The following is a 26,274-nucleotide window of genomic DNA, read 5'->3' as shown; positions in this document are numbered from 1 at the left end:
ATAGCGCCTCAAATATCCACATGCAGTTTCTACAGAAAGAGTGTTTAAAAGCTCCTCCATCAAAAGTAATTTTCAACACTGTTATTTCAATGAACAGTTGAGAAAGAAGTTTCACAGAATGCTTCTGTGTAGTTTTTATTTGAAGATATTCCTTTTCCATTATAGGCCTCATAGCGCTCCAAATGTCCACTTGCAGTTTCTACAGAAAGAGTGGTTCAAAACTCCTCCATCAAAAGTAAGGTTCAACTCTGTTAGTTGAATGCACAGATCGGAAAGAAGTTTCACAGAATGCTTCTGTGTAGTTTTTATTTGAAGATATTCCTTTTTCCGCGATAGGCCTCATAGAGCTCCAAATATTCTCTTGCAGTTTGTACGGTAAGAAGAGTGTTTCAAAAACTCCTCCATCAAAAGTTAGGATCAACACTGCTAGTTGAATGAACAGATCAGAAAGTAGTTTCACAGAATGCTTCTGTGTAGTTTTTGTTTGAATGTATTCCTTTTCCCACCATAGGCCTCATAGAGATCCAAATGTCCACTTGCAGTTTACACAGAAGGACTGTTTCAAAACCCCTCAGTCAAAAGCAAGTTTCAACTCTGTCAGTTGAACGCACAGATCATAAAGTAGTTTCACAGAATGCAACTGTGTAGTTTTTATATGAAGATATTCCTTTTTCCACGATAGGCCTCATAGCACTCCAAATATCCGCTTGCAGTTTCTACAGGAAGAGTGTTTCAATAGTCTTCCACCAAAAGTAAGGTTCAACTCCTTTAGTTGAATGAACAGATCAATAAGGATTTCCACAGAATGCTTCTGTGTAGTTTTTATTGGAAGATATTCCTTTTTCCGCTATAGGTCTCGTAGCGCTACAAATATCCACTTCCAGTTCCTACAGAGTGTTTCAAAACTCCTCCACCCAAAGTAAGGTTCAACTCGGTTAGTTGAATGCACAGGTCAGAAAGAAGTTCCACAGAATGCTACTGTGTAGTTTTTATTTGAAGATATTCCTTTTTCCACTATAGGCCTCATAGCGCTCCAAATGACAACTTGCACTATCTACCGAAAGAGTGTTTCAAAACATCTCCATGAAAAGTAAGGTTCAACCCTGTTAGATGAATGTACAGATCAGAATGAAGTCTCACAGTCTGCTTCTGTGTAGTTTTTACTTGAAGATATTCGTTTTTCCACGATTGGCCTCAGAGCTCTCCTAATGTCCACGTGCAGTTTACACAGAAAGAGTGTTTTAAAGCTCCTCAATCAAAAGTAAGGTTCTACTCTGTTAGGTGAATGCACAGATGAGAAAGAAGTTTCACAGAATGCTTCTGTGTAGTTTTTACTTGAAGTTATTGCTTTTTCCGCGATAGGCTTCATAGCGCTCCAAATATCGACCTGCAGTTCCTACAGAAAGAGTGTTTCAAAAGTCTTCCATTAAAAGTAAGGTTCATCTCTGTTAGTTGAATGCACAGATCAGAAAGAAGTTTCACAGAATTCTTTTGTGCACTTTTTATTTGAAGATAATCCTTTTTCCGCAATAGGCCTCATAGCACTCCAAATATCCACTTACACTTTCTACAGAAAGAATGTTTAAAAACTCCTCAATCAAAAGTAAGATTCAACACTGCTAGATGAATGTACAGATCAGAGAGAAGTTTCAAAGAATGCTTCTGTGTAGTTTTTATTTGAAGATATACCTTTTACCACTATAGGCCTCATTGCGCTCCAAATGTCCAATTGCAGTTTCTACAGAAAGAGTGTTTCAAAACTCCTCCATCAAAAGGAAGGTTCAACTCTGTTTGTTGAATGCACAGATCAGAAAGTGGTTTCACAGAATGCTTCTGTGAAGTTTTTATTTGAAGACATCCCTTTTTCAGCGATAGGCCTCATAGCGCCTCAAATATCCACATGCAGTTTCTACAGAAAGAGTGTTTAAAAACTCCTCAATCAATAGTAAGTTTCAACACTCTTAGTTGAATGAACAGATCAGAAAGAAGTTTCACAGAATGCTTCTCTGTAGTTTTTATTTGAAGATATTTCTTTTCCATTACAGGCCTCATAGCGCTCCAAATGTCCACTTGCGGTTTCTACAGAAAGAGTGGTTCAAAACTCCTCCATCAAAAGTAAGGTTCAACTCTGTTAGTTGAATGCACAGATCAGAAAGAAGATTCAGAGAATGCTTTTTTGTAGTTTTTATTGGAAGATATTTCTTTTTCCACGATAGGCCTCATAGCGCCTCAATGATCCACATGCAGTTTCTACAGAAAGAGTGTTTCAAAAATCCTCCATCTAAAGTAATGTTCAACTCTGTTAGTTGAATGCACAGATAAGAAAGAAGTTTCACAGAATGCTTCTCTGTAGTTTTTATTTGAAGATATAGCTTTTTCCGCAATAGGCCTCATAGAGCTCCAAATATCCCCTTGCAGTTTCTACAGAAACAGTGTTTAAAAACTCCTCCATCAAAAGTAATGTTCAGCTCTGTTAGTCGAATGCACAGATCTGAAAGAAGTTTCACAGAATGCTTCTGTGTAGTTTTTATTTGAAGATATACCTTTTTCCGCCATAGGCCTCATAGCGCTCAAAATGTCCACTTGAACTTTCTACAGAAATAGTGTTTCAAAACTCCTCCATCAAAAGTAAGAATCAACTCTGTTAGTTGAATGCACAGATAAGAAAGAAGTGTCACAGAATGCTTCTGTGTACTTTTTATTTGAAGATATTCCTTTTTCCGCAATAGGCCTCATAGCGCTCCAAATATCCCCTTGCAGTTTCTACAGAAAGAGTGTTTAAAAACTCCTCCATCAAAAGTAATGTTCACCTCTGTTAGTTGAATGCACAGATCAGAAAGAAGTTTCACAGAATGCTTCTCTGTAGTTTTTATTTGAAGATATTTCTTTTCCATTACAGGCCTCATAGCGCTCCAAATGTCCACTTGCGGTTTCTACAGAAAGAGTGGTTCAAAACTCCTCCATCAAAAGTAAGGTTCAACTCTGTTAGTTGAATGCACAGATCAGAAAGAAGATTCAGAGAATGCTTTTTTGTAGTTTTTATTGGAAGATATTTCTTTTTCCACGATAGGCCTCATAGCGCCTCAATGATCCACATGCAGTTTCTACAGAAAGAGTGTTTCAAAAATCCTCCATCTAAAGTAATGTTCAACTCTGTTAGTTGAATGCACAGATAAGAAAGAAGTTTCACAGAATGCTTCTCTGTAGTTTTTATTTGAAGATATAGCTTTTTCCGCAATAGGCCTCATAGAGCTCCAAATATCCCCTTGCAGTTTCTACAGAAACAGTGTTTAAAAACTCCTCCATCAAAAGTAATGTTCAGCTCTGTTAGTCGAATGCACAGATCTGAAAGAAGTTTCACAGAATGCTTCTGTGTAGTTTTTATTTGAAGATATACCTTTTTCCGCCATAGGCCTCATAGCGCTCAAAATGTCCACTTGAAGTTTCTACAGAAATAGTGTTTCAAAACTTCTCCATCAAAAGTAAGAATCAACTCTGTTAGTTGAATGCACAGATAAGAAAGAAGTGTCACAGAATGCTTCTGTGTACTTTTTATTTGAAGATATTCCTTTTTCCGCAATAGGCCTCATAGCGCTCCAAATATCCCCTTGCAGTTTCTACAGAAAGAGTGTTTAAAAACTCCTCCATCAAAAGTAATGTTCACCTCTGTTAGTTGAATGCACAGATCAGAAAGAAGTTTCACAGAATGCTTCCGTGTAGTTTTTATTTGAAGATATAGCTTTTTCTGCGATAGGCCTCATAGCGCTCAAAATATCCACTTGCAGTTTCTACAGAAACATTATTTCAAAACTCCTCCATCAAAAGTAAGGTTCAACTCTGTTAGTTGAATGCACAGATAAGAAAGAAGTTTCACAGAATGCTTCTGTGTAGTTTTTATTTGAAGATATTCCTTTTTCCGCAATAGGCCTCAAAGCGCTCATAATGTCCACTTCCAGTTTCTACAGAAAGAGTGTTTGAAAACTCCTCAATCAAAAGTTATGTTCAAGTGTGTTAGTTGAATGCACAGATCAGAAAAATTTCACAGAATGCTTCTGTGTAGTTTTTATTGGAAGATATTCCTTTTTCCGCGATAGGCCTCGTAGCGCTCCAAATGTCCACTTGCAGTTTCTACAGAAAGAGTGTTTGAATACTCCTCCATCCAAAGTAAGGTTCAACTCTGTTGGTTGAAAGCCCAGATCAGAAAGAAGTTTCACAGAACGTTTTACTCTAGTCTTTCTTTGAAGATATTCCTTTCTCCACGATAGGCCTCATGGGGCTCCATATGTCCACATGTAGTTTCCACAGAAAGAGTGTTTGAAAACTCCTCCATCAAAAGTAAAGTTCACCTCTGTTTGTTGAATGCACAGATAAGAAAGTGGTTTCAAAGAATGCTTCTGTGAAGTTTTTATTTGATGACATCCCTTTTTCAGCGATAGGCCTCATAGCGCCTCAAATATCCACATGCAGTTTCTACAGAAAGAGTGTTTAAAAGCTCCTCCATCAAAAGTAATTTTCAACACTGTTATTTCAATGAACAGTTGAGAAAGAAGTTTCACAGAATGCTTCTGTGTAGTTTTTATTTGAAGATATTCCTTTTCCATTATAGGCCTCATAGCGCTCCAAATGTCCACTTGCAGTTTCTACAGAAAGAGTGGTTCAAAACTCCTCCATCAAAAGTAAGGTTCAACTCTGTTAGTTGAATGCACAGATCGGAAAGAAGTTTCACAGAATGCTTCTGTGTAGTTTTTATTTGAAGATATTCCTTTTTCCGCGATAGGCCTCATAGAGCTCCAAATATTCTCTTGCAGTTTGTACGGTAAGAAGAGTGTTTCAAAAACTCCTCCATCAAAAGTTAGGATCAACACTGCTAGTTGAATGAACAGATCAGAAAGTAGTTTCACAGAATGCTTCTGTGTAGTTTTTGTTTGAATGTATTCCTTTTCCCACCATAGGCCTCATAGAGATCCAAATGTCCACTTGCAGTTTACACAGAAGGACTGTTTCAAAACCCCTCAGTCAAAAGCAAGTTTCAACTCTGTCAGTTGAACGCACAGATCATAAAGTAGTTTCACAGAATGCAACTGTGTAGTTTTTATATGAAGATATTCCTTTTTCCACGATAGGCCTCATAGCACTCCAAATGTCCGCTTGCAGTTTCTACAGGAAGAGTGTTTCAATAGTCTTCCACCGAAAGTAAGGTTCAACTCCTTTAGTTGAATGAACAGATCAATAAGGATTTCCACAGAATGCTTCTGTGTAGTTTTTATTGGAAGATATTCCTTTTTCCGCTATAGGTCTCGTAGCGCTACAAATATCCACTTCCAGTTCCTACAGAGTGTTTCAAAACTCCTCCACCCAAAGTAAGGTTCAACTCGGTTAGTTGAATGCACAGGTCAGAAAGAAGTTCCACAGAATGCTACTGTGTAGTTTTTATTTGAAGATATTCCTTTTTCCACTATAGGCCTCATAGCGCTCCAAATGACAACTTGCACTATCTACCGAAAGAGTGTTTCAAAACATCTCCATGAAAAGTAAGGTTCAACCCTGTTAGATGAATGTACAGATCAGAATGAAGTCTCACAGTCTGCTTCTGTGTAGTTTTTACTTGAAGATATTCGTTTTTCCACGATTGGCCTCAGAGCTCTCCTAATGTCCACGTGCAGTTTACACAGAAAGAGTGTTTTAAAGCTCCTCAATCAAAAGTAAGGTTCTACTCTGTTAGGTGAATGCACAGATGAGAAAGAAGTTTCACAGAATGCTTCTGTGTAGTTTTTACTTGAAGTTATTGCTTTTTCCGCGATAGGCTTCATAGCGCTCCAAATATCGACCTGCAGTTCCTACAGAAAGAGTGTTTCAAAAGTCTTCCATTAAAAGTAAGGTTCATCTCTGTTAGTTGAATGCACAGATCAGAAAGAAGTTTCACAGAATTCTTTTGTGCACTTTTTATTTGAAGATAATCCTTTTTCCGCAATAGGCCTCATAGCACTCCAAATATCCACTTACACTTTCTACAGAAAGAATGTTTAAAAACTCCTCAATCAAAAGTAAGATTCAACACTGCTAGATGAATGTACAGATCAGAGAGAAGTTTCAAAGAATGCTTCTGTGTAGTTTTTATTTGAAGATATACCTTTTACCACTATAGGCCTCATTGCGCTCCAAATGTCCAATTGCAGTTTCTACAGAAAGAGTGTTTCAAAACTCCTCCATCAAAAGGAAGGTTCAACTCTGTTTGTTGAATGCACAGATCAGAAAGTGGTTTCACAGAATGCTTCTGTGAAGTTTTTATTTGAAGACATCCCTTTTTCAGCGATAGGCCTCATAGCGCCTCAAATATCCACATGCAGTTTCTACAGAAAGAGTGTTTAAAAACTCCTCAATCAATAGTAAGTTTCAACACTCTTAGTTGAATGAACAGATCAGAAAGAAGTTTCACAGAATGCTTCTCTGTAGTTTTTATTTGAAGATATTTCTTTTCCATTACAGGCCTCATAGCGCTCCAAATGTCCACTTGCGGTTTCTACAGAAAGAGTGGTTCAAAACTCCTCCATCAAAAGTAAGGTTCAACTCTGTTAGTTGAATGCACAGATCAGAAAGAAGATTCAGAGAATGCTTTTTTGTAGTTTTTATTGGAAGATATTTCTTTTTCCACGATAGGCCTCATAGCGCCTCAATGATCCACATGCAGTTTCTACAGAAAGAGTGTTTCAAAAATCCTCCATCTAAAGTAATGTTCAACTCTGTTAGTTGAATGCACAGATAAGAAAGAAGTTTCACAGAATGCTTCTCTGTAGTTTTTATTTGAAGATATAGCTTTTTCCGCAATAGGCCTCATAGAGCTCCAAATATCCCCTTGCAGTTTCTACAGAAACAGTGTTTAAAAACTCCTCCATCAAAAGTAATGTTCAGCTCTGTTAGTCGAATGCACAGATCTGAAAGAAGTTTCACAGAATGCTTCTGTGTAGTTTTTATTTGAAGATATACCTTTTTCCGCCATAGGCCTCATAGCGCTCAAAATGTCCACTTGAAGTTTCTACAGAAATAGTGTTTCAAAACTCCTCCATCAAAAGTAAGAATCAACTCTGTTAGTTGAATGCACAGATAAGAAAGAAGTGTCACAGAATGCTTCTGTGTACTTTTTATTTGAAGATATTCCTTTTTCCGCAATAGGCCTCATAGCGCTCCAAATATCCCCTTGCAGTTTCTACAGAAAGAGTGTTTAAAAACTCCTCCATCAAAAGTAATGTTCACCTCTGTTAGTTGAATGCACAGATCAGAAAGAAGTTTCACAGAATGCTTCCGTGTAGTTTTTATTTGAAGATATAGCTTTTTCTGCGATAGGCCTCATAGCGCTCAAAATATCCACTTGCAGTTTCTACAGAAACATTATTTCAAAACTCCTCCATCAAAAGTAAGGTTCAACTCTGTTAGTTGAATGCACAGATAAGAAAGAAGTTTCACAGAATGCTTCTGTGTAGTTTTTATTTGAAGATATTCCTTTTTCCGCGATAGGCCTCAAAGCGCTCATAATGTCCACTTCCAGTTTCTACAGAAAGATTGTTTGAAAACTCCTCAATCAAAAGTTATGTTCAAGTGTGTTAGTTGAATGCACAGATCAGAAAAATTTCACAGAATGCTTCTGTGTAGTTTTTATTGGAAGATATTCCTTTTTCCGCGATAGGCCTCGTAGCGCTCCAAATGTCCACTTGCAGTTTCTACAGAAAGAGTGTTTGAATACTCCTCCATCCAAAGTAAGGTTCAACTCTGTTGGTTGAAAGCCCAGATCAGAAAGAAGTTTCACAGAACGTTTTACTCTAGTCTTTCTTTGAAGATATTCCTTTCTCCACGATAGGCCTCATGGGGCTCCATATGTCCACATGTAGTTTCCACAGAAAGAGTGTTTGAAAACTCCTCCATCAAAAGTAAAGTTCACCTCTGTTTGTTGAATGCACAGATAAGAAAGTGGTTTCAAAGAATGCTTCTGTGAAGTTTTTATTTGATGACATCCCTTTTTCAGCGATAGGCCTCATAGCGCCTCAAATATCCACATGCAGTTTCTACAGAAAGAGTGTTTAAAAGCTCCTCCATCAAAAGTAATTTTCAACACTGTTATTTCAATGAACAGTTGAGAAAGAAGTTTCACAGAATGCTTCTGTGTAGTTTTTATTTGAAGATATTCCTTTTCCATTATAGGCCTCATAGCGCTCCAAATGTCCACTTGCAGTTTCTACAGAAAGAGTGGTTCAAAACTCCTCCATCAAAAGTAAGGTTCAACTCTGTTAGTTGAATGCACAGATCGGAAAGAAGTTTCACAGAATGCTTCTGTGTAGTTTTTATTTGAAGATATTCCTTTTTCCGCGATAGGCCTCATAGAGCTCCAAATATTCTCTTGCAGTTTGTACGGTAAGAAGAGTGTTTCGAAAACTCCTCCATCAAAAGTTAGGATCAACACTGCTAGTTGAATGAACAGATCAGAAAGTAGTTTCACAGAATGCTTCTGTGTAGTTTTTGTTTGAATGTATTCCTTTTCCCACCATAGGCCTCATAGAGATCCAAATGTCCACTTGCAGTTTACACAGAAGGACTGTTTCAAAACCCCTCAGTCAAAAGCAAGTTTCAACTCTGTCAGTTGAACGCACAGATCATAAAGTAGTTTCACAGAATGCAACTGTGTAGTTTTTATATGAAGATATTCCTTTTTCCACGATAGGCCTCATAGCACTCCAAATGTCCGCTTGCAGTTTCTACAGGAAGAGTGTTTCAATAGTCTTCCACCGAAAGTAAGGTTCAACTCCTTTAGTTGAATGAACAGATCAATAAGGATTTCCACAGAATGCTTCTGTGTAGTTTTTATTGGAAGATATTCCTTTTTCCGCTATAGGTCTCGTAGCGCTACAAATATCCACTTCCAGTTCCTACAGAGTGTTTCAAAACTCCTCCACCCAAAGTAAGGTTCAACTCGGTTAGTTGAATGCACAGGTCAGAAAGAAGTTCCACAGAATGCTACTGTGTAGTTTTTATTTGAAGATATTCCTTTTTCCACTATAGGCCTCATAGCGCTCCAAATGACAACTTGCACTATCTACCGAAAGAGTGTTTCAAAACATCTCCATGAAAAGTAAGGTTCAACCCTGTTAGATGAATGTACAGATCAGAATGAAGTCTCACAGTCTGCTTCTGTGTAGTTTTTACTTGAAGATATTCGTTTTTCCACGATTGGCCTCAGAGCTCTCCTAATGTCCACGTGCAGTTTACACAGAAAGAGTGTTTTAAAGCTCCTCAATCAAAAGTAAGGTTCTACTCTGTTAGGTGAATGCACAGATGAGAAAGAAGTTTCACAGAATGCTTCTGTGTAGTTTTTACTTGAAGTTATTGCTTTTTCCGCGATAGGCTTCATAGCGCTCCAAATATCGACCTGCAGTTTCTACAGAAAGAGTGTTTCAAAAGTCTTCCATTAAAAGTAAGGTTCATCTCTGTTAGTTGAATGCACAGATCAGAAAGAAGTTTCACAGAATTCTTTTGTGCACTTTTTATTTGAAGATAATCCTTTTTCCGCAATAGGCCTCATAGCACTCCAAATATCCACTTACACTTTCTACAGAAAGAATGTTTAAAAACTCCTCAATCAAAAGTAAGATTCAACACTGCTAGATGAATGTACAGATCAGAGAGAAGTTTCAAAGAATGCTTCTGTGTAGTTTTTATTTGAAGATATACCTTTTACCACTATAGGCCTCATTGCGCTCCAAATGTCCAATTGCAGTTTCTACAGAAAGAGTGTTTCAAAACTCCTCCATCAAAAGGAAGGTTCAACTCTGTTTGTTGAATGCACAGATCAGAAAGTGGTTTCACAGAATGCTTCTGTGAAGTTTTTATTTGAAGACATCCCTTTTTCAGCGATAGGCCTCATAGCGCCTCAAATATCCACATGCAGTTTCTACAGAAAGAGTGTTTAAAAACTCCTCAATCAATAGTAAGTTTCAACACTCTTAGTTGAATGAACAGATCAGAAAGAAGTTTCACAGAATGCTTCTCTGTAGTTTTTATTTGAAGATATTTCTTTTCCATTACAGGCCTCATAGCGCTCCAAATGTCCACTTGCGGTTTCTACAGAAAGAGTGGTTCAAAACTCCTCCATCAAAAGTAAGGTTCAACTCTGTTAGTTGAATGCACAGATCAGAAAGAAGATTCAGAGAATGCTTTTTTGTAGTTTTTATTGGAAGATATTTCTTTTTCCACGATAGGCCTCATAGCGCCTCAATGATCCACATGCAGTTTCTACAGAAAGAGTGTTTCAAAAATCCTCCATCTAAAGTAATGTTCAACTCTGTTAGTTGAATGCACAGATAAGAAAGAAGTTTCACAGAATGCTTCTCTGTAGTTTTTATTTGAAGATATAGCTTTTTCCGCAATAGGCCTCATAGAGCTCCAAATATCCCCTTGCAGTTTCTACAGAAACAGTGTTTAAAAACTCCTCCATCAAAAGTAATGTTCAGCTCTGTTAGTCGAATGCACAGATCTGAAAGAAGTTTCACAGAATGCTTCTGTGTAGTTTTTATTTGAAGATATACCTTTTTCCGCCATAGGCCTCATAGCGCTCAAAATGTCCACTTGAAGTTTCTACAGAAATAGTGTTTCAAAACTCCTCCATCAAAAGTAAGAATCAACTCTGTTAGTTGAATGCACAGATAAGAAAGAAGTGTCACAGAATGCTTCTGTGTACTTTTTATTTGAAGATATTCCTTTTTCCGCAATAGGCCTCATAGCGCTCCAAATATCCCCTTGCAGTTTCTACAGAAAGAGTGTTTAAAAACTCCTCCATCAAAAGTAATGTTCACCTCTGTTAGTTGAATGCACAGATCAGAAAGAAGTTTCACAGAATGCTTCCGTGTAGTTTTTATTTGAAGATATAGCTTTTTCTGCGATAGGCCTCATAGCGCTCAAAATATCCACTTGCAGTTTCTACAGAAACATTATTTCAAAACTCCTCCATCAAAAGTAAGGTTCAACTCTGTTAGTTGAATGCACAGATAAGAAAGAAGTTTCACAGAATGCTTCTGTGTAGTTTTTATTTGAAGATATTCCTTTTTCCGCGATAGGCCTCAAAGCGCTCATAATGTCCACTTCCAGTTTCTACAGAAAGAGTGTTTGAAAACTCCTCAATCAAAAGTTATGTTCAAGTGTGTTAGTTGAATGCACAGATCAGAAAAATTTCACAGAATGCTTCTGTGTAGTTTTTATTGGAAGATATTCCTTTTTCCGCGATAGGCCTCGTAGCGCTCCAAATGTCCACTTGCAGTTTCTACAGAAAGAGTGTTTGAATACTCCTCCATCCAAAGTAAGGTTCAACTCTGTTGGTTGAAAGCCCAGATCAGAAAGAAGTTTCACAGAACGTTTTACTCTAGTCTTTCTTTGAAGATATTCCTTTCTCCATGATAGGCCTCATGGGGCTCCATATGTCCACATGTAGTTTCCACAGAAAGAGTGTTTGAAAACTCCTCCATCAAAAGTAAAGTTCACCACTGTTTGTTGAATGCACAGATAAGAAAGTGGTTTCAAAGAATGCTTCTGTGAAGTTTTTATTTGATGACATCCCTTTTTCAGCGATAGGCCTCATAGCGCCTCAAATATCCACATGCAGTTTCTACAGAAAGAGTGTTTAAAAGCTCCTCCATCAAAAGTAATTTTCAACACTGTTATTTCAATGAACAGTTGAGAAAGAAGTTTCACAGAATGCTTCTGTGTAGTTTTTATTTGAAGATATTCCTTTTCCATTATAGGCCTCATAGCGCTCCAAATGTCCACTTGCAGTTTCTACAGAAAGAGTGGTTCAAAACTCCTCCATCAAAAGTAAGGTTCAACTCTGTTAGTTGAATGCACAGATCGGAAAGAAGTTTCACAGAATGCTTCTGTGTAGTTTTTATTTGAAGATATTCCTTTTTCCGCGATAGGCCTCATAGAGCTCCAAATATTCTCTTGCAGTTTGTACGGTAAGAAGAGTGTTTCAAAAACTCCTCCATCAAAAGTTAGGATCAACACTGCTAGTTGAATGAACAGATCAGAAAGTAGTTTCACAGAATGCTTCTGTGTAGTTTTTGTTTGAATGTATTCCTTTTCCCACCATAGGCCTCATAGAGATCCAAATGTCCACTTGCAGTTTACACAGAAGGACTGTTTCAAAACCCCTCAGTCAAAAGCAAGTTTCAACTCTGTCAGTTGAACGCACAGATCATAAAGTAGTTTCACAGAATGCAACTGTGTAGTTTTTATATGAAGATATTCCTTTTTCCACGATAGGCCTCATAGCACTCCAAATGTCCGCTTGCAGTTTCTACAGGAAGAGTGTTTCAATAGTCTTCCACCAAAAGTAAGGTTCAACTCCTTTAGTTGAATGAACAGATCAATAAGGATTTCCACAGAATGCTTCTGTGTAGTTTTTATTGGAAGATATTCCTTTTTCCGCTATAGGTCTCGTAGCGCTACAAATATCCACTTGCAGTTCCTACAGAGTGTTTCAAAACTCCTCCACCCAAAGTAAGGTTCAACTCGGTTAGTTGAATGCACAGGTCAGAAAGAAGTTCCACAGAATGCTACTGTGTAGTTTTTATTTGAAGATATTCCTTTTTCCACTATAGGCCTCATAGCGCTCCAAATGACAACTTGCACTATCTACCGAAAGAGTGTTTCAAAACATCTCCATGAAAAGTAAGGTTCAACCCTGTTAGATGAATGTACAGATCAGAATGAAGTCTCACAGTCTGCTACTGTGTAGTTTTTACTTGAAGATATTCGTTTTTCCACGATTGGCCTCAGAGCTCTCCTAATGTCCACGTGCAGTTTACACAGAAAGAGGGTTTTAAAGCTCCTCAATCAAAAGTAAGGTTCTACTCTGTTAGGTGAATGCACAGATGAGAAAGAAGTTTCACAGAATGCTTCTGTGTAGTTTTTACTTGAAGTTATTGCTTTTTCCGCGATAGGCTTCATAGTGCTCCAAATATCGACCTGCAGTTTCTACAGAAAGAGTGTTTCAAAAGTCTTCCATTAAAAGTAAGGTTCATCTCTGTTAGTTGAATGCACAGATCAGAAAGAAGTTTCACAGAATTCTTTTGTGCACTTTTTATTTGAAGATAATCCTTTTTCCGCAATAGGCCTCATAGCACTCCAAATATCCACTTACAGTTTCTACAGAAAGAATGTTTAAAAACTCCTCAATCAAAAGTAAGATTCAACACTGCTAGATGAATGTACAGATCAGAGAGAAGTTTCAAAGAATGCTTCTGTGTAGTTTTTATTTGAAGATATACCTTTTACCACTATAGGCCTCATTGCGCTCCAAATGTCCAATTGCAGTTTCTACAGAAAGAGTGTTTCAAAACTCCTCCATCAAAAGGAAGGTTCAACTCTGTTTGTTGAATGCACAGATCAGAAAGTGGTTTCACAGAATGCTTCTGTGAAGTTTTTATTTGAAGACATCCCTTTTTCAGCGATAGGCCTCATAGCGCCTCAAATATCCACATGCAGTTTCTACAGAAAGAGTGTTTAAAAACTCCTCAATCAATAGTAAGTTTCAACACTCTTAGTTGAATGAACAGATCAGAAAGAAGTTTCACAGAATGCTTCTCTGTAGTTTTTATTTGAAGATATTTCTTTTCCATTACAGGCCTCATAGCGCTCCAAATGTCCACTTGCGGTTTCTACAGAAAGAGTGGTTCAAAACTCCTCCATCAAAAGTAAGGTTCAACTCTGTTAGTTGAATGCACAGATCGGAAAGAAGATTCAGAGAATGCTTTTTTGTAGTTTTTATTGGAAGATATTTCTTTTTCCACGATAGGCCTCATAGCGCCTCAATGATCCACATGCAGTTTCTACAGAAAGAGTGTTTCAAAAATCCTCCATCTAAAGTAATGTTCAACTCTGTTAGTTGAATGCACAGATAAGAAAGAAGTTTCACAGAATGCTTCTCTGTAGTTTTTATTTGAAGATATAGCTTTTTCCGCAATAGGCCTCATAGAGCTCCAAATATCCCCTTGCAGTTTCTACAGAAACAGTGTTTAAAAACTCCTCCATCAAAAGTAATGTTCAGCTCTGTTAGTCGAATGCACAGATCTGAAAGAAGTTTCACAGAATGCTTCTGTGTAGTTTTTATTTGAAGATATACCTTTTTCCGCCATAGGCCTCATAGCGCTCAAAATGTCCACTTGAAGTTTCTACAGAAATAGTGTTTCAAAACTCCTCCATCAAAAGTAAGAATCAACTCTGTTAGTTGAATGCACAGATAAGAAAGAAGTGTCACAGAATGCTTCTGTGTACTTTTTATTTGAAGATATTCCTTTTTCCGCAATAGGCCTCATAGCGCTCCAAATATCCCCTTGCAGTTTCTACAGAAAGAGTGTTTAAAAACTCCTCCATCAAAAGTAATGTTCACCTCTGTTAGTTGAATGCACAGATCAGAAAGAAGTTTCACAGAATGCTTTCGTGTAGTTTTTATTTGAAGATATAGCTTTTTCCGCGATAGGCCTCATAGCGCTCAAAATATCCACTTGCAGTTTCTACAGAAACATTATTTCAAAACTCCTCCATCAAAAGTAAGGTTCAACTCTGTTAGTTGAATGCACAGATAAGAAAGAAGTTTCACAGAATGCTTCTGTGTAGTTTTTATTTGAAGATATTCCTTTTTCCGCGATAGGCCTCAAAGCGCTCAAAATGTCCACTTCCAGTTTCTACAGAAAGAGTGTTTGAAAACTCCTCAATCAAAAGTTATGTTCAAGTGTGTTAGTTGAATGCACAGATCAGAAAAATTTCACAGAATGCTTCTGTGTAGTTTTTATTGGAAGATATTCCTTTTTCCGCGATAGGCCTCGTAGCGCTCCAAATGTCCACTTGCAGTTTCTACAGAAAGAGTGTTTGAATACTCCTCCATCCAAAGTAAGGTTCAACTCTGTTGGTTGAAAGCCCAGATCAGAAAGAAGTTTCACAGAACGTTTTACTCTAGTCTTTCTTTGAAGATATTCCTTTCTCCACGATAGGCCTCATGGGGCTCCATATGTCCACATGTAGTTTCCACAGAAAGAGTGTTTGAAAACTCCTCCATCAAAAGTAAAGTTCACCTCTGTTTGTTGAATGCACAGATAAGAAAGTGGTTTCAAAGAATGCTTCTGTGAAGTTTTTATTTGATGACATCCCTTTTTCAGCGATAGGCCTCATAGCGCCTCAAATATCCACATGCAGTTTCTACAGAAAGAGTGTTTAAAAGCTCCTCCATCAAAAGTAATTTTCAACACTGTTATTTCAATGAACAGTTGAGAAAGAAGTTTCACAGAATGCTTCTGTGTAGTTTTTATTTGAAGATATTCCTTTTCCATTATAGGCCTCATAGCGCTCCAAATGTCCACTTGCAGTTTCTACAGAAAGAGTGGTTCAAAACTCCTCCATCAAAAGTAAGGTTCAACTCTGTTAGTTGAATGCACAGATCGGAAAGAAGTTTCACAGAATGCTTCTGTGTAGTTTTTATTTGAAGATATTCCTTTTTCCGCGATAGGCCTCATAGAGCTCCAAATATTCTCTTGCAGTTTGTACGGTAAGAAGAGTGTTTCGAAAACTCCTCCATCAAAAGTTAGGATCAACACTGCTAGTTGAATGAACAGATCAGAAAGTAGTTTCACAGAATGCTTCTGTGTAGTTTTTGTTTGAATGTATTCCTTTTCCCACCATAGGCCTCATAGAGATCCAAATGTCCACTTGCAGTTTACACAGAAGGACTGTTTCAAAACCCCTCAGTCAAAAGCAAGTTTCAACTCTGTCAGTTGAACGCACAGATCATAAAGTAGTTTCACAGAATGCAACTGTGTAGTTTTTATATGAAGATATTCCTTTTTCCACGATAGGCCTCATAGCACTCCAAATGTCCGCTTGCAGTTTCTACAGGAAGAGTGTTTCAATAGTCTTCCACCAAAAGTAAGGTTCAACTCCTTTAGTTGAATGAACAGATCAATAAGGATTTCCACAGAATGCTTCTGTGTAGTTTTTATTGGAAGATATTCCTTTTTCCGCTATAGGTCTCGTAGCGCTACAAATATCCACTTCCAGTTCCTACAGAGTGTTTCAAAACTCCTCCACCCAAAGTAAGGTTCAACTCGGTTAGTTGAATGCACAGGTCAGAAAGAAGTTCCACAGAATGCTACTGTGTAGTTTTTATTTGAAGATATTCCTTTTTCCACTATAGGCCTCATAGCGCTCCAAATGACAACTTGCACTATCTACCGAAAGAGTGTTTCAAAACATCTCCATGAAAAGTAAGGTTCAACCCTGTTAGATGAATGTACAGATCAGAATGAAGTCTCACAGTCTGCTTCTGTGTAGTTTTTACTTGAAGATATTCGTTTTTCCACGATTGGCCTCAGAGCTCTCCTAATGTCCACGTGCAGTTTACACAGAAAGAGTGTTTTAAAGCTCCTCAATCAAAAGTAAGGTTCTACTCTGTTAGGTGAATGCACAGATGAGAAAGAAGTTTCACAGAATGCTTCTGTGTAGTTTTTACTTGAAGTTATTGCTTTTTCCGCGATAGGCTTCATAGCGCTCCAAATATCGACCTGCAGTTTCTACAGAAAGAGTGTTTCAAAAGTCTTCCATTAAAAGTAAGGTTCATCTCTGTTAGTTGAATGCACAGATCAGAAAGAAGTTTCACAGAATTCTTTTGTGCACTTTTTATTTGAAGATAATCCTTTTTCCGCAATAGGCCTCATAGCACTCCAAATATCCACTTACACTTTCTACAGAAAGAATGTTTAAAAACTCCTCAATCAAAAGTAAGATTCAACACTGCTAGATGAATGTACAGATCAGAGAGAAGTTTCAAAGAATGCTTCTGTGTAGTTTTTATTTGAAGATATACCTTTTACCACTATAGGCCTCATTGCGCTCCAAATGTCCAATTGCAGTTTCTACAGAAAGAGTGTTTCAAAACTCCTCCATCAAAAGGAAGGTTCAACTCTGTTTGTTGAATGCACAGATCAGAAAGTGGTTTCACAGAATGCTTCTGTGAAGTTCTTATTTGAAGACATCCCTTTTTCAGCGATAGGCCTCATAGCGCCTCAAATATCCACATGCAGTTTCTACAGAAAGAGTGTTTAAAAACTCCTCAATCAATAGTAAGTTTCAACACTCTTAGTTGAATGAACAGATCAGAAAGAAGTTTCACAGAATGCTTCTCTGTAGTTTTTATTTGAAGATATTTCTTTTCCATTACAGGCCTCATAGCGCTCCAAATGTCCACTTGCGGTTTCTACAGAAAGAGTGGTTCAAAACTCCTCCATCAAAAGTAAGGTTCAACTCTGTTAGTTGAATGCACAGATCGGAAAGAAGATTCAGAGAATGCTTTTTTGTAGTTTTTATTGGAAGATATTTCTTTTTCCACGATAGGCCTCATAGCGCCTCAATGATCCACATGCAGTTTCTACAGAAAGAGTGTTTCAAAAATCCTCCATCTAAAGTAATGTTCAACTCTGTTAGTTGAATGCAGAGATAAGAAAGAAGTTTCACAGAATGCTTCTCTGTAGTTTTTATTTGAAGATATAGCTTTTTCCGCAATAGGCCTCATAGAGCTCCAAATATCCCCTTGCAGTTTCTACAGAAACAGTGTTTAAAAACTCCTCCATCAAAAGTAATGTTCAGCTCTGTTAGTCGAATGCACAGATCTGAAAGAAGTTTCACAGAATGCTTCTGTGTAGTTTTTATTTGAAGATATACCTTTTTCCGCCATAGGCCTCATAGCGCTCAAAATGTCCACTTGAAGTTTCTACAGAAATAGTGTTTCAAAACTCCTCCATCAAAAGTAAGAATCAACTCTGTTAGTTGAATGCACAGATAAGAAAGAAGTGTCACAGAATGCTTCTGTGTACTTTTTATTTGAAGATATTCCTTTTTCCGCAATAGGCCTCATAGCGCTCCAAATATCCCCTTGCAGTTTCTACAGAAAGAGTGTTTAAAAACTCCTCCATCAAAAGTAATGTTCACCTCTGTTAGTTGAATGCACAGATCAGAAAGAAGTTTCACAGAATGCTTTCGTGTAGTTTTTATTTGAAGATATAGCTTTTTCCGCGATAGGCCTCATAGCGCTCAAAATATCCACTTGCAGTTTCTACAGAAACATTATTTCAAAACTCCTCCATCAAAAGTAAGGTTCAACTCTGTTAGTTGAATGCACAGATAAGAAAGAAGTTTCACAGAATGCTTCTGTGTAGTTTTTATTTGAAGATATTCCTTTTTCCGCGATAGGCCTCAAAGCGCTCATAATGTCCACTTCCAGTTTCTACAGAAAGAGTGTTTGAAAACTCCTCAATCAAAAGTTATGTTCAAGTGTGTTAGTTGAATGCACAGATCAGAAAAATTTCACAGAATGCTTCTGTGTAGTTTTTATTGGAAGATATTCCTTTTTCCGCGATAGGCCTCGTAGCGCTCCAAATGTCCACTTGCAGTTTCTACAGAAAGAGTGTTTGAATACTCCTCCATCCAAAGTAAGGTTCAACTCTGTTGGTTGAAAGCCCAGATCAGAAAGAAGTTTCACAGAACGTTTTACTCTAGTCTTTCTTTGAAGATATTCCTTTCTCCACGATAGGCCTCATGGGGCTCCATATGTCCACATGTAGTTTCCACAGAAAGAGTGTTTGAAAACTCCTCCATCAAAAGTAAAGTTCACCTCTGTTTGTTGAATGCACAGATAAGAAAGTGGTTTCAAAGAATGCTTCTGTGAAGTTTTTATTTGATGACATCCCTTTTTCAGCGATAGGCCTCATAGCGCCTCAAATATCCACATGCAGTTTCTACAGAAAGAGTGTTTAAAAGCTCCTCCATCAAAAGTAATTTTCAACACTGTTATTTCAATGAACAGTTGAGAAAGAAGTTTCACAGAATGCTTCTGTGTAGTTTTTATTTGAAGATATTCCTTTTCCATTATAGGCCTCATAGCGCTCCAAATGTCCACTTGCAGTTTCTACAGAAAGAGTGGTTCAAAACTCCTCCATCAAAAGTAAGGTTCAACTCTGTTAGTTGAATGCACAGATCGGAAAGAAGTTTCACAGAATGCTTCTGTGTAGTTTTTATTTGAAGATATTCCTTTTTCCGCGATAGGCCTCATAGAGCTCCAAATATTCTCTTGCAGTTTGTACGGTAAGAAGAGTGTTTCAAAAACTCCTCCATCAAAAGTTAGGATCAACACTGCTAGTTGAATGAACAGATCAGAAAGTAGTTTCACAGAATGCTTCTGTGTAGTTTTTGTTTGAATGTATTCCTTTTCCCACCATAGGCCTCATAGAGATCCAAATGTCCACTTGCAGTTTACACAGAAGGACTGTTTCAAAACCCCTCAGTCAAAAGCAAGTTTCAACTCTGTCAGTTGAACGCACAGATCATAAAGTAGTTTCACAGAATGCAACTGTGTAGTTTTTATATGAAGATATTCCTTTTTCCACGATAGGCCTCATAGCACTCCAAATGTCCGCTTGCAGTTTCTACAGGAAGAGTGTTTCAATAGTCTTCCACCAAAAGTAAGGTTCAACTCCTTTAGTTGAATGAACAGATCAATAAGGATTTCCACAGAATGCTTCTGTGTAGTTTTTATTGGAAGATATTCCTTTTTCCGCTATAGGTCTCGTAGCGCTACAAATATCCACTTCCAGTTCCTACAGAGTGTTTCAAAACTCCTCCACCCAAAGTAAGGTTCAACTCGGTTAGTTGAATGCACAGGTCAGAAAGAAGTTCCACAGAATGCTACTGTGTAGTTTTTATTTGAAGATATTCCTTTTTCCACTATAGGCCTCATAGCGCTCCAAATGACAACTTGCACTATCTACCGAAAGAGTGTTTCAAAACATCTCCATGAAAAGTAAGGTTCAACCCTGTTAGATGAATGTACAGATCAGAATGAAGTCTCACAGTCTGCTTCTGTGTAGTTTTTACTTGAAGATATTCGTTTTTCCACGATTGGCCTCAGAGCTCTCCTAATGTCCACGTGCAGTTTACACAGAAAGAGTGTTTTAAAGCTCCTCAATCAAAAGTAAGGTTCTACTCTGTTAGGTGAATGCACAGATGAGAAAGAAGTTTCACAGAATGCTTCTGTGTAGTTTTTACTTGAAGTTATTGCTTTTTCCGCGATAGGCTTCATAGCGCTCCAAATATCGACCTGCAGTTTCTACAGAAAGAGTGTTTCAAAAGTCTTCCATTAAAAGTAAGGTTCATCTCTGTTAGTTGAATGCACAGATCAGAAAGAAGTTTCACAGAATTCTTTTGTGCACTTTTTATTTGAAGATAATCCTTTTTCCGCAATAGGCCTCATAGCACTCCAAATATCCACTTACACTTTCTACAGAAAGAATGTTTAAAAACTCCTCAATCAAAAGTAAGATTCAACACTGCTAGATGAATGTACAGATCAGAGAGAAGTTTCAAAGAATGCTTCTGTGTAGTTTTTATTTGAAGATATACCTTTTACCACTATAGGCCTCATTGCGCTCCAAATGTCCAATTGCAGTTTCTACAGAAAGAGTGTTTCAAAACTCCTCCATCAAAAGGAAGGTTCAACTCTGTTTGTTGAATGCACAGATCAGAAAGTGGTTTCACAGAATGCTTCTGTGAAGTTCTTATTTGAAGACATCCCTTTTTCAGCGATAGGCCTCATAGCGCCTCAAATATCCACATGCAGTTTCTACAGAAAGAGTGTTTAAAAACTCCTCAATCAATAGTAAGTTTCAACACTCTTAGTTGAATGAACAGATCAGAAAGAAGTTTCACAGAATGCTTCTCTGTAGTTTTTATTTGAAGATATTTCTTTTCCATTACAGGCCTCATAGCGCTCCAAATGTCCACTTGCGGTTTCTACAGAAAGAGTGGTTCAAAACTCCTCCATCAAAAGTAAGGTTCAACTCTGTTAGTTGAATGCACAGATCGGAAAGAAGATTCAGAGAATGCTTTTTTGTAGTTTTTATTGGAAGATATTTCTTTTTCCACGATAGGCCTCATAGCGCCTCAATGATCCACATGCAGTTTCTACAGAAAGAGTGTTTCAAAAATCCTCCATCTAAAGTAATGTTCAACTCTGTTAGTTGAATGCACAGATAAGAAAGAAGTTTCACAGAATGCTTCTCTGTAGTTTTTATTTGAAGATATAGCTTTTTCCGCAATAGGCCTCATAGAGCTCCAAATATCCCCTTGCAGTTTCTACAGAAACAGTGTTTAAAAACTCCTCCATCAAAAGTAATGTTCAGCTCTGTTAGTCGAATGCACAGATCTGAAAGAAGTTTCACAGAATGCTTCTGTGTAGTTTTTATTTGAAGATATACCTTTTTCCGCCATAGGCCTCATAGCGCTCAAAATGTCCACTTGAAGTTTCTACAGAAATAGTGTTTCAAAACTCCTCCATCAAAAGTAAGAATCAACTCTGTTAGTTGAATGCACAGATAAGAAAGAAGTGTCACAGAATGCTTCTGTGTACTTTTTATTTGAAGATATTCCTTTTTCCGCAATAGGCCTCATAGCGCTCCAAATATCCCCTTGCAGTTTCTACAGAAAGAGTGTTTAAAAACTCCTCCATCAAAAGTAATGTTCACCTCTGTTAGTTGAATGCACAGATCAGAAAGAAGTTTCACAGAATGCTTCCGTGTAGTTTTTATTTGAAGATATAGCTTTTTCCGCGATAGGCCTCATAGCGCTCAAAATATCCACTTGCAGTTTCTACAGAAACATTATTTCAAAACTCCTCCATCAAAAGTAAGGTTCAACTCTGTTAGTTGAATGCACAGATAAGAAAGAAGTTTCACAGAATGCTTCTGTGTAGTTTTTATTTGAAGATATTCCTTTTTCCGCGATAGGCCTCAAAGCGCTCATAATGTCCACTTCCAGTTTCTACAGAAAGAGTGTTTGAAAACTCCTCAATCAAAAGTTATGTTCAAGTGTGTTAGTTGAATGCACAGATCAGAAAAATTTCACAGAATGCTTCTGTGTAGTTTTTATTGGAAGATATTCCTTTTTCCGCGATAGGCCTCGTAGCGCTCCAAATGTCCACTTGCAGTTTCTACAGAAAGAGTGTTTGAATACTCCTCCATCCAAAGTAAGGTTCAACTCTGTTGGTTGAAAGCCCAGATCAGAAAGAAGTTTCACAGAACGTTTTACTCTAGTCTTTCTTTGAAGATATTCCTTTCTCCACGATAGGCCTCATGGGGCTCCATATGTCCACATGTAGTTTCCACAGAAAGAGTGTTTGAAAACTCCTCCATCAAAAGTAAAGTTCACCTCTGTTTGTTGAATGCACAGATAAGAAAGTGGTTTCAAAGAATGCTTCTGTGAAGTTTTTATTTGATGACATCCCTTTTTCAGCGATAGGCCTCATAGCGCCTCAAATATCCACATGCAGTTTCTACAGAAAGAGTGTTTAAAAGCTCCTCCATCAAAAGTAATTTTCAACACTGTTATTTCAATGAACAGTTGAGAAAGAAGTTTCACAGAATGCTTCTGTGTAGTTTTTATTTGAAGATATTCCTTTTCCATTATAGGCCTCATAGCGCTCCAAATGTCCACTTGCAGTTTCTACAGAAAGAGTGGTTCAAAACTCCTCCATCAAAAGTAAGGTTCAACTCTGTTAGTTGAATGCACAGATCGGAAAGAAGTTTCACAGAATGCTTCTGTGTAGTTTTTATTTGAAGATATTCCTTTTTCCGCGATAGGCCTCATAGAGCTCCAAATATTCTCTTGCAGTTTGTACGGTAAGAAGAGTGTTTCGAAAACTCCTCCATCAAAAGTTAGGATCAACACTGCTAGTTGAATGAACAGATCAGAAAGTAGTTTCACAGAATGCTTCTGTGTAGTTTTTGTTTGAATGTATTCCTTTTCCCACCATAGGCCTCATAGAGATCCAAATGTCCACTTGCAGTTTACACAGAAGGACTGTTTCAAAACCCCTCAGTCAAAAGCAAGTTTCAACTCTGTCAGTTGAACGCACAGATCATAAAGTAGTTTCACAGAATGCAACTGTGTAGTTTTTATATGAAGATATTCCTTTTTCCACGATAGGCCTCATAGCACTCCAAATGTCCGCTTGCAGTTTCTACAGGAAGAGTGTTTCAATAGTCTTCCACCAAAAGTAAGGTTCAACTCCTTTAGTTGAATGAACAGATCAATAAGGATTTCCACAGAATGCTTCTGTGTAGTTTTTATTGGAAGATATTCCTTTTTCCGCTATAGGTCTCGTAGCGCTACAAATATCCACTTGCAGTTCCTACAGAGTGTTTCAAAACTCCTCCACCCAAAGTAAGGTTCAACTCGGTTAGTTGAATGCACAGGTCAGAAAGAAGTTCCACAGAATGCTACTGTGTAGTTTTTATTTGAAGATATTCCTTTTTCCACTATAGGCCTCATAGCGCTCCAAATGACAACTTGCACTATCTACCGAAAGAGTGTTTCAAAACATCTCCATGAAAAGTAAGGTTCAACCCTGTTAGATGAATGTACAGATCAGAATGAAGTCTCACAGTCTGCTTCTGTGTAGTTTTTACTTGAAGATATTCGTTTTTCCACGATTGGCCTCAGAGCTCTCCTAATGTCCACGTGCAGTTTACACAGAAAGAGTGTTTTAAAGCTCCTCAATCAAAAGTAAGGTTCTACTCTGTTAGGTGAATGCACAGATGAGAAAGAAGTTTCACAGAATGCTTCTGTGTAGTTTTTACTTGAAGTTATTCCTTTTTCCGCGATAGGCTTCATAGCGCTCCAAATATCGACCTGCAGTTCCTACAGAAAGAGTGTTTCAAAAGTCTTCCATTAAAAGTAAGGTTCATCTCTGTTAGTTGAATGCACAGATCAGAAAGAAGTTTCATAGAATTCTTTTGTGCACTTTTTATTTGAAGATAATCCTTTTTCCGCAATAGGCCTCATAGCACTCCAAATATCCACTTACACTTTCTACAGAAAGAATGTTTAAAAACTCCTCAATCAAAAGTAAGATTCAACACTGCTAGATGAATGTACAGATCAGAGAGAAGTTTCAAAGAATGCTTCTGTGTAGTTTTTATTTGAAGATATACCTTTTACCACTATAGGCCTCATTGCGCTCCAAATGTCCAATTGCAGTTTCTACAGAAAGAGTGTTTCAAAACTCCTCCATCAAAAGGAAGGTTCAACTCTGTTTGTTGAATGCACAGATCAGAAAGTGGTTTCACAGAATGCTTCTGTGAAGTTTTTATTTGAAGACATCCCTTTTTCAGCGATAGGCCTCATAGCGCCTCAAATATCCACATGCAGTTTCTACAGAAAGAGTGTTTAAAAACTCCTCAATCAATAGTAAGTTTCAACACTCTTAGTTGAATGAACAGATCAGAAAGAAGTTTCACAGAATGCTTCTCTGTAGTTTTTATTTGAAGATATTTCTTTTCCATTACAGGCCTCATAGCGCTCCAAATGTCCACTTGCGGTTTCTACAGAAAGAGTGGTTCAAAACTCCTCCATCAAAAGTAAGGTTCAACTCTGTTAGTTGAATGCACAGATCGGAAAGAAGATTCAGAGAATGCTTTTTTGTAGTTTTTATTGGAAGATATTTCTTTTTCCACGATAGGCCTCATAGCGCCTCAATGATCCACATGCAGTTTCTACAGAAAGAGTGTTTCAAAAATCCTCCATCTAAAGTAATGTTCAACTCTGTTAGTTGAATGCACAGATAAGAAAGAAGTTTCACAGAATGCTTCTCTGTAGTTTTTATTTGAAGATATAGCTTTTTCCGCAATAGGCCTCATAGAGCTCCAAATATCCCCTTGCAGTTTCTACAGAAACAGTGTTTAAAAACTCCTCCATCAAAAGTAATGTTCAGCTCTGTTAGTCGAATGCACAGATCTGAAAGAAGTTTCACAGAATGCTTCTGTGTAGTTTTTATTTGAAGATATACCTTTTTCCGCCATAGGCCTCATAGCGCTCAAAATGTCCACTTGAAGTTTCTACAGAAATAGTGTTTCAAAACTCCTCCATCAAAAGTAAGAATCAACTCTGTTAGTTGAATGCACAGATAAGAAAGAAGTGTCACAGAATGCTTCTGTGTACTTTTTATTTGAAGATATTCCTTTTTCCGCAATAGGCCTCATAGCGCTCCAAATATCCCCTTGCAGTTTCTACAGAAAGAGTGTTTAAAAACTCCTCCATCAAAAGTAATGTTCACCTCTGTTAGTTGAATGCACAGATCAGAAAGAAGTTTCACAGAATGCTTCCGTGTAGTTTTTATTTGAAGATATAGCTTTTTCCGCGATAGGCCTCATAGCGCTCAAAATATCCACTTGCAGTTTCTACAGAAACATTATTTCAAAACTCCTCCATCAAAAGTAAGGTTCAACTCTGTTAGTTGAATGCACAGATAAGAAAGAAGTTTCACAGAATGCTTCTGTGTAGTTTTTATTTGAAGATATTCCTTTTTCCGCGATAGGCCTCAAAGCGCTCATAATGTCCACTTCCAGTTTCTACAGAAAGAGTGTTTGAAAACTCCTCAATCAAAAGTTATGTTCAAGTGTGTTAGTTGAATGCACAGATCAGAAAAATTTCACAGAATGCTTCTGTGTAGTTTTTATTGGAAGATATTCCTTTTTCCGCGATAGGCCTCGTAGCGCTCCAAATGTCCACTTGCAGTTTCTACAGAAAGAGTGTTTGAATACTCCTCCATCCAAAGTAAGGTTCAACTCTGTTGGTTGAAAGCCCAGATCAGAAAGAAGTTTCACAGAACGTTTTACTCTAGTCTTTCTTTGAAGATATTCCTTTCTCCACGATAGGCCTCATGGGGCTCCATATGTCCACATGTAGTTTCCACAGAAAGAGTGTTTGAAAACTCCTCCATCAAAAGTAAAGTTCACCTCTGTTTGTTGAATGCACAGATAAGAAAGTGGTTTCAAAGAATGCTTCTGTGAAGTTTTTATTTGATGACATCCCTTTTTCAGCGATAGGCCTCATAGCGCCTCAAATATCCACATGCAGTTTCTACAGAAAGAGTGTTTAAAAGCTCCTCCATCAAAAGTAATTTTCAACACTGTTATTTCAATGAACAGTTGAGAAAGAAGTTTCACAGAATGCTTCTGTGTAGTTTTTATTTGAAGATATTCCTTTTCCATTATAGGCCTCATAGCGCTCCAAATGTCCACTTGCAGTTTCTACAGAAAGAGTGGTTCAAAACTCCTCCATCAAAAGTAAGGTTCAACTCTGTTAGTTGAATGCACAGATCGGAAAGAAGTTTCACAGAATGCTTCTGTGTAGTTTTTATTT

This window comes from Symphalangus syndactylus, chromosome 11 (assembly GCF_028878055.3).
Source record: "Symphalangus syndactylus isolate Jambi chromosome 11, NHGRI_mSymSyn1-v2.1_pri, whole genome shotgun sequence".
NCBI lineage: Eukaryota > Metazoa > Chordata > Mammalia > Primates > Hylobatidae > Symphalangus > Symphalangus syndactylus.
The sequence above is the reverse complement of the archived record's forward strand: the minus strand, read 5'-3'. Positions refer to the sequence as shown.